The 6,492-nt window shown below is 58.0% G+C and overlaps 1 protein-coding gene across 1 annotated transcript in view; it reads left to right on the forward strand.

Moving 5' to 3' along the window:
• The first annotated feature begins 1,069 nt into the window (after positions 1-1,069).
• The window catches only part of CCR6 (C-C motif chemokine receptor 6), a 15,738-nt gene continuing 10,315 nt past the window's right edge, over positions 1,070-6,492 (forward strand). Inside the window, exons 1-2 of the mRNA XM_027770406.1 lie at positions 1,070-1,406; positions 1,608-1,847. The gene's annotated coding sequence lies outside the window, so the exon portion shown is untranslated. The remainder of the gene's footprint in view (positions 1,407-1,607; positions 1,848-6,492) is intronic.

Genomic DNA, 6,492 nt, shown 5'->3' on the forward strand with positions numbered 1-6,492 from the left:
TCCCTTCTCCCTGCTTTGCCCAGAGAGCCTCCGACCCCAGGGCACGTGATCTGGAATCCTTTCTTTCTCTATTTTAAATACTCCCACCTGAAAATGAGCTTCCTAAGTGGGCCCCCACCCCCCTCTGCTGTGTGATGACGGTCACTGCAGTCGTCGCTTGCTGCCTGTGAAGTCACGTGCCCAGCCTTAGGGACTGTTCCCGGCCGGCGCTGTGTGCCTCGCCCCCCGCCCCCCGCCATGCTGGCTGCTCCCCGTGGCCCGGCCCGTCATTTCCCGTCGCTCTGAGGGAAGAACACTTGTGGTCTGTGTGATGCAGAGGAGGAAGCTGCAGAGAGAGGGTCAGCAAGCTTTCTGGGGCTGCAGAGCGTGCCGGGGAGCCAGGCCGGAGCCCGGGCTTGGAGCCTGCCTGCCCGCCGTTCAGGCGGAGTCTCCCGCGCCTTCCCCGGAGACAATCAGGCAAGCAAGTGGGGACGTAGACCGGCTCTAGTGCAGAGGAGGCTGCACCCCGGTGGCCGGCCAGGGTTCCAGGCCTGGCCTCTGCGGCTTGGGAAAACACACTGGGCGTGTGTCCTGCATCATACTGGGTGTCACTCAGAGGAAAGGTGCCGCAGTGCGACCGGGCCCGCCGGAGGTGCACACGCACTGTCCCTTGCTCTCTTGCACACACGTGTGCATGCCACACGCACACACAAACACGTCCTGGCATAAAAAAGAAGTGTGAGTCTTTGACACCAGCTCACTGCCCTAAGTTGGAAACAGCTCGAAGGCCCTCCTGAGGAGCGAGGAAGCCGCCCTCCCTTCTCCCTGCTTTGCCCAGAGAGCCTCAGACCCCGGGGCACGTGACGCCTCTGTGACCTTCAGGACATACGTGGTTAACCAACCGCTAGGCGAGCGCTGCCGGGGTAGGAAGCGGTGGTGAGCAGCTCGCTGGGCCGGGCCACGTCCTGCTGTCTTCCCCAAGTGACCCTCGGGCAAAAAAGATGAGGAGCCCTGCAGCTCCGCCGCGGGCAGCGTGACCCGTACTCACGTCGGGCCCTCAGTGTGTCCTAGGTGAGTGTGCTGGGGCGCCAGGACTTCCTCCCAGTAGCCTGACATCGCCGGCAGCCTGGTCTGGGTGGGAGTGTTAGGGCGGTGTCACTCGCAAACACAGGAACGCAGGCTGTCAGCAGCATCCGTGTAACTGGACGGTTCTGCTTTCCTGGCAGCCGTCCTCAGGGGCTTGGCAAAGGGGCAATGCTCCAGAAGGACCCCTGGCCCCCGGGCCCAGCGGCGGTTTTGTCCCACTGCCTGCAGTGAGCCTGGGGGACGGCCGGCACCACTTCTTCCTCCAGGAAGGGGCCGTGGGCGTCCCTGGAGAGAAGCGTGCTCCTTCCCTCGACCGAGCACAGAGACCGGAGGAGCCACGGGTAAGCTAAAGCCCGTCGGAGGCAGTGAGTGGGGAGTCACGGTGGCCTGAGCAGGGCAGGGAGGGACCGCGGTCTCGGCGAGCGACAGGCTGGGTGGGAGCGTTGACGAGACCTGGCTGGGGCTGCAGCGTGGTGACCACTGGGCCACGCCCTGAGCACAGAGCAGCCGGGACCGACCCAGGGTCATTTCACCCCGTGCAGCTGTGCAGGTCGGCGCCAGGACGGGCAGGACTGGGCCTCCGCAGAGCTGCTCCAGATGGCTGGGGATGTACTGCAAATGAAGGAGAGGACATAAAGGAGCCTCTGAGGCAGGAGGAGCCAGATGATAGCAAGAGCCCCTAAGCAAATCGCTGGGAGGACCTGGGCTTCCCCCGCAGCCCTGCCGGAAAGCAGAAGGAAGCGCCTGGGGTCCGGCTGTGCCGGCTAATCTTCAGAGCACAGGTGCGGTGGGCGCGACGCCGAGAGCTCGGGGGCATCGTCTGTGGGCCGCCGGTCCTGCAGCATGTGAAGCCCCAGCACCATAGACGATGTAAGAGGTGTTAAGGTCTCGGGATTCCAGGGTGCGTCTAAGACCTGCCGGAGGACGCGGACGAGGAGGGCAGGCGGGTTTGGGATTCCGGGGTGCATCTAAAACCTGCCGGAGGACGCGGACTAGGAGGGCAGGCGGGTTTGGGATTCCGGGGTGCATCTAAAACCTGCCGGAGGACGCGGACTAGGAGGGCAGGCGGGTTTGGGATTCCGGGGTGCATCTAAAACCTGCCGGAGGACGCGGACTAGGAGGGCAGGCGGGTTTGGGATTCCGGGGTGCATCTAAAACCTGCCGGAGGACGCGGACTAGGAGGGCAGGCGGGCTTGGGGCAGCCAGGCTTGGTCTGGGACATGCTGCAGTCCGCCCCGTGTGGTGTGCTCGCTGTGCCCTGGGGTCGGCCAGCTCAGCAGGGAGGTGTTGAGCAGCGAGCCCCATGCCCAGTACCTGCCTGGGACTTAATACATAGCAGGCACACACGAGGACATGCATGAACACACACGGACATGCATGAATGCACACACAAATAGAGCACACACACACACACACACACTCTACCTCGTTCTTGCTCCTTGTCTGGCAGGACCATCAGCAGTTGTGAAGGTATAACTCAAAATCTATCAAGCTTGCCACTGAATGCAGCTTCACGCACATTTAACTGGCTTCCTCCTGCTAAAGCTTTATAAATCCCTCAGGGCCCCCAGATCTGTCCCTCTGTCACAAGGACAGAGGGCCCAAGTTGGTGTGCTCATTTGTGCAGCCTCTTGCCGGTGCCCCCTCTGCTCTGGAGACCTTGGCCCTCGCTGCCCTCTGTCCCCACCACGTAGGTCTCAGTCACCACACAGAGCCGCCAGGACCCAGTCCTCAGAGGTCCTCTCCTAGTAACTGGTAGCCACCGAGGTGCCTGCAGCTGGGGACGTGAGCTGTGACTACCTGTCCTCCGGAGTGCAGGCTCAGTGCGGGGACGAGCGGGCCACCTCTAGCTTTTCTCCTGACCCCACAGCTGGGCCGCCCTCTGCAACGGCCGCTTTGCTGAGTGTGACGAGGCCTCTCCTCTCTCTCGCATGAACTGCACGGTCGGCTCTCCTGAGGTGCTACCTTGCGTACATTGCAGAGCTGGAGCCGGGAGTCTACGCTGCTGCCCTGCAATGACGACTCGAGGTTGCTCTTTTTTGGCTATGGGGTGCATGTGCTCATTAGAGGGACACCCAGAGGGAAGGTGAGCAGTCACCCTGTGAGGTGGCCACAGTGAGCAGTCACCCCGTGCAGATCACCCCGTGGAGTTGACCACACCGCAGACCCTTCTTGTCTGCTCACCTCTCGGGATTCAGGGCATAAAGTCACATGCATCATGTGATTCCCAAGCCACCAGGTCTGGGACTCGAATCATGAAACTGGGCATGTGGGACCCAGGGCCTTAGCCTCCGGGCTATGTGTTGGCCCCACGGGGTTGTGCCACATTCTTAGACACACTGTTACACATGATGCTGTGGAGTTAAGTTTATCTTTGCATGAGTGATAGCCGGTCCAGGAGATGCTCCTCCCTCACCTGCAGGCCAGCATTTGCCTTGCTGCATTTTAGTGCTTTGCATTTTATTTAAACAGTAAGCTTGGGACCAGCCGTTAGTGTAATGACTATGTCGCTGGACTCCCATGTAGTCAATTGTAGTTCGCGTCCCAGACCCGGTGGCTTAAACTCACGCCGGGTGCGTGTGCGTGCGTGCCCAAGATCCCGAGAGGAGAATGGAGGAGAAGGGATTGTGGCGTGGCCATCCCCCGGGGGGTGATTTCTCGCTTTCTGTCTCTCTGTCTCTGTCTTTCTGGTGAGCGCACGCGCCCTATGACCAAAAAACTCTCAAAAATAAATAAATAAAAAATTAAAAGCAAGCCTTAGTAGGATGGTGGCCATGGAAGCTGGAACCCGCTAGAGGTGTGGAACAGCTCACCTGCCGGATCAGTGAGCTCTGAAGCATCAGGCCCACACCTGGCTGCCACTGGCAAAAGCAAGCCTGTTAATATGGCTTAGAGCTCACATGTGACGTCATGTAAAAGATTAGTTTACCATCATGTGTTTCTGAAAAAGGAAGGGGGCTGTAAGTCTAAAATATGCCCATGAGGAGGAGAGACAGTGTCAGGGGTCTGCGCAAGGTCAACACTGTTTACACACAGAGACGCACACATTGCTATGTACACACACCTGCACACACCTATGCACATAGAGGGACACACGCCTAGGCACACATACCTACAGACAGCGATACACATGCACACACACACCTATACATGCTTATACACGTGCCTATGCAAAGCTACAGTGATACACATGCACACACTCACCTCTACACACCTATACACGTGCCTATGCAAGCATACCTACAGTGATACACATGCACACACACACACATACACACCTATACACGTGCCTATGCACACATACCTACAGTGATACACATGCACACACTCACCTATACACACCTATACATGTTCCTATGCACACATACCTACAGTGATACACATGCACACACTCACCTCTACACACCTATACACGTGCCTATGCAAGCATACCTACAGTGATACACATGCACACACTCACCTCTACACACCTATACACGTGCCTATGCAAGCATACCTACAGTGATACACATGCACACACTCACCTCTACACACCTATACACGTGCCTATGCAAGCATACCTACAGTGATACACATGCACACACTCACCTCTACACACCTATACACGTGCCTATGCAAGCATACCTACAGTGATACACATGCACACACTCACCTCTACACACCTATACACGTGCCTATGCAAGCATACCTACAGTGATACACATGCACACACTCACCTCTACACACCTATACACGTGCCTATGCAAGCATACCTACAGTGATACACATGCACACACTCACCTCTACACACCTATACACGTGCCTATGCAAGCATACCTACAGTGATACACATGCACACACTCACCTCTACACACCTATACACGTGCCTATGCAAGCATACCTACAGTGATACACATGCACACACTCACCTCTACACACCTATACACGTGCCTATGCAAGCATACCTACAGTGATACACATGCACACACTCACCTCTACACACCTATACACGTGCCTATGCAAGCATACCTACAGTGATACACATGCACACACTCACCTCTACACACCTATACACGTGCCTATGCAAGCATACCTACAGTGATACACATGCACACACTCACCTCTACACACCTATACACGTGCCTATGCAAGCATACCTACAGTGATACACATGCACACACTCACCTCTACACACCTATACACGTGCCTATGCAAGCATACCTACAGTGATACACATGCACACACACACCTATACATACCTATACACGCACCTATACACACATACTTACAACACCTACACACCTATACACACCTATGCACATGCCTGTGCACAGAGATACACACACCTATGCAATATACCTATAACACCTACATGCATGTGCATGCACATACCTATACACACCTATGCACACGCACCCCAGTCCTGGGGCCAAGTCCGATGCAGGAGCCAGTCGGCTGGAGCCGGGTGTCAGCAGAGCCGCCTTTCTGGGCGTCAGAGGGAGGCGCTGTGTCTGCTCACACGGCTGTGGGCTGAAGTCAGTCCTTCGAGGCTGAAGGACTGAGGTCTCCGTTCTCCTGGTTGTCAGCTGAGGGTCCTTCCCAGGCTCTCAAGATTGCCCACGATGCCTGGGTGGTCTCTACCTCCTGCAGCAGTAGATCGAGTCCCTGTCGTGCTTCGACTTGCTCCTCCATCCCCCACCCCAATTGGGACAGACCTTCCACTTCCAAGGACTCCTGTCCTCACACCGGGCCGGCCGGACAGACGGCACTCCCCACCTCAAGGTCCTTAGTTTCACCACATTGGCACATCTGTGCCAGCCACAGGCCCCAGCGAGTCAGGTGTGGGCATCTTTGGGGCCAGGACTCTGCCCACGCAGGCACCCTCTCTGTGTCAGGTGGCCAGCTGTGTGGTGACTCAGCTGGGGAGATGTGGGGGCAGAGCGAGGTGGCCTTCGAGTTGGCGGGTGGGTGTGCCCACGGTCCCACCCGCCTCCTGCCGAGCTCACCACCGGCATGGACCTGAAGAGCTGCCACTGCGGCCGGGCATGTGCTCCACCTCTGTGGGGCTGACGGTCAGACCCAGCTAGAACCTGCGGCTGCCCGCTGTGTCCCGCACTGCGTGCGCCCTGGTCTGCGTCTGGCTGAGCCGCGTGCCCCACTGCCCTCCGCTGCGGTAACCATCTTTTCAGACCTCCAACCTGGTGATCCTGATGAGCCTGCCCTGTCTTGTGCCCCAACCGTGGAGAGAAGTCGCGGGCAGCACCCGTCGGCATGACGTCAGCAGGTGTCCCCCGCTCCCCTGGCTGGATGGCCCGATAATAGCAAAGCACCCCACTGTACCTGCCTGCTCATGGTCCCCGTCCTAAATGTCAGCTCTGACAGTGGGCCAGCCGTGTCTGCGGCCTCCCTGTCTGCTGCCCAGTGACCGTGACAGCCACGGCTGGAGCC

This window comes from Tupaia chinensis, unplaced genomic scaffold, assembly GCF_000334495.1.
Source record: "Tupaia chinensis unplaced genomic scaffold, TupChi_1.0 Scaffold000132_1, whole genome shotgun sequence".
Classification (NCBI taxonomy): domain Eukaryota; kingdom Metazoa; phylum Chordata; class Mammalia; order Scandentia; family Tupaiidae; genus Tupaia; species Tupaia belangeri.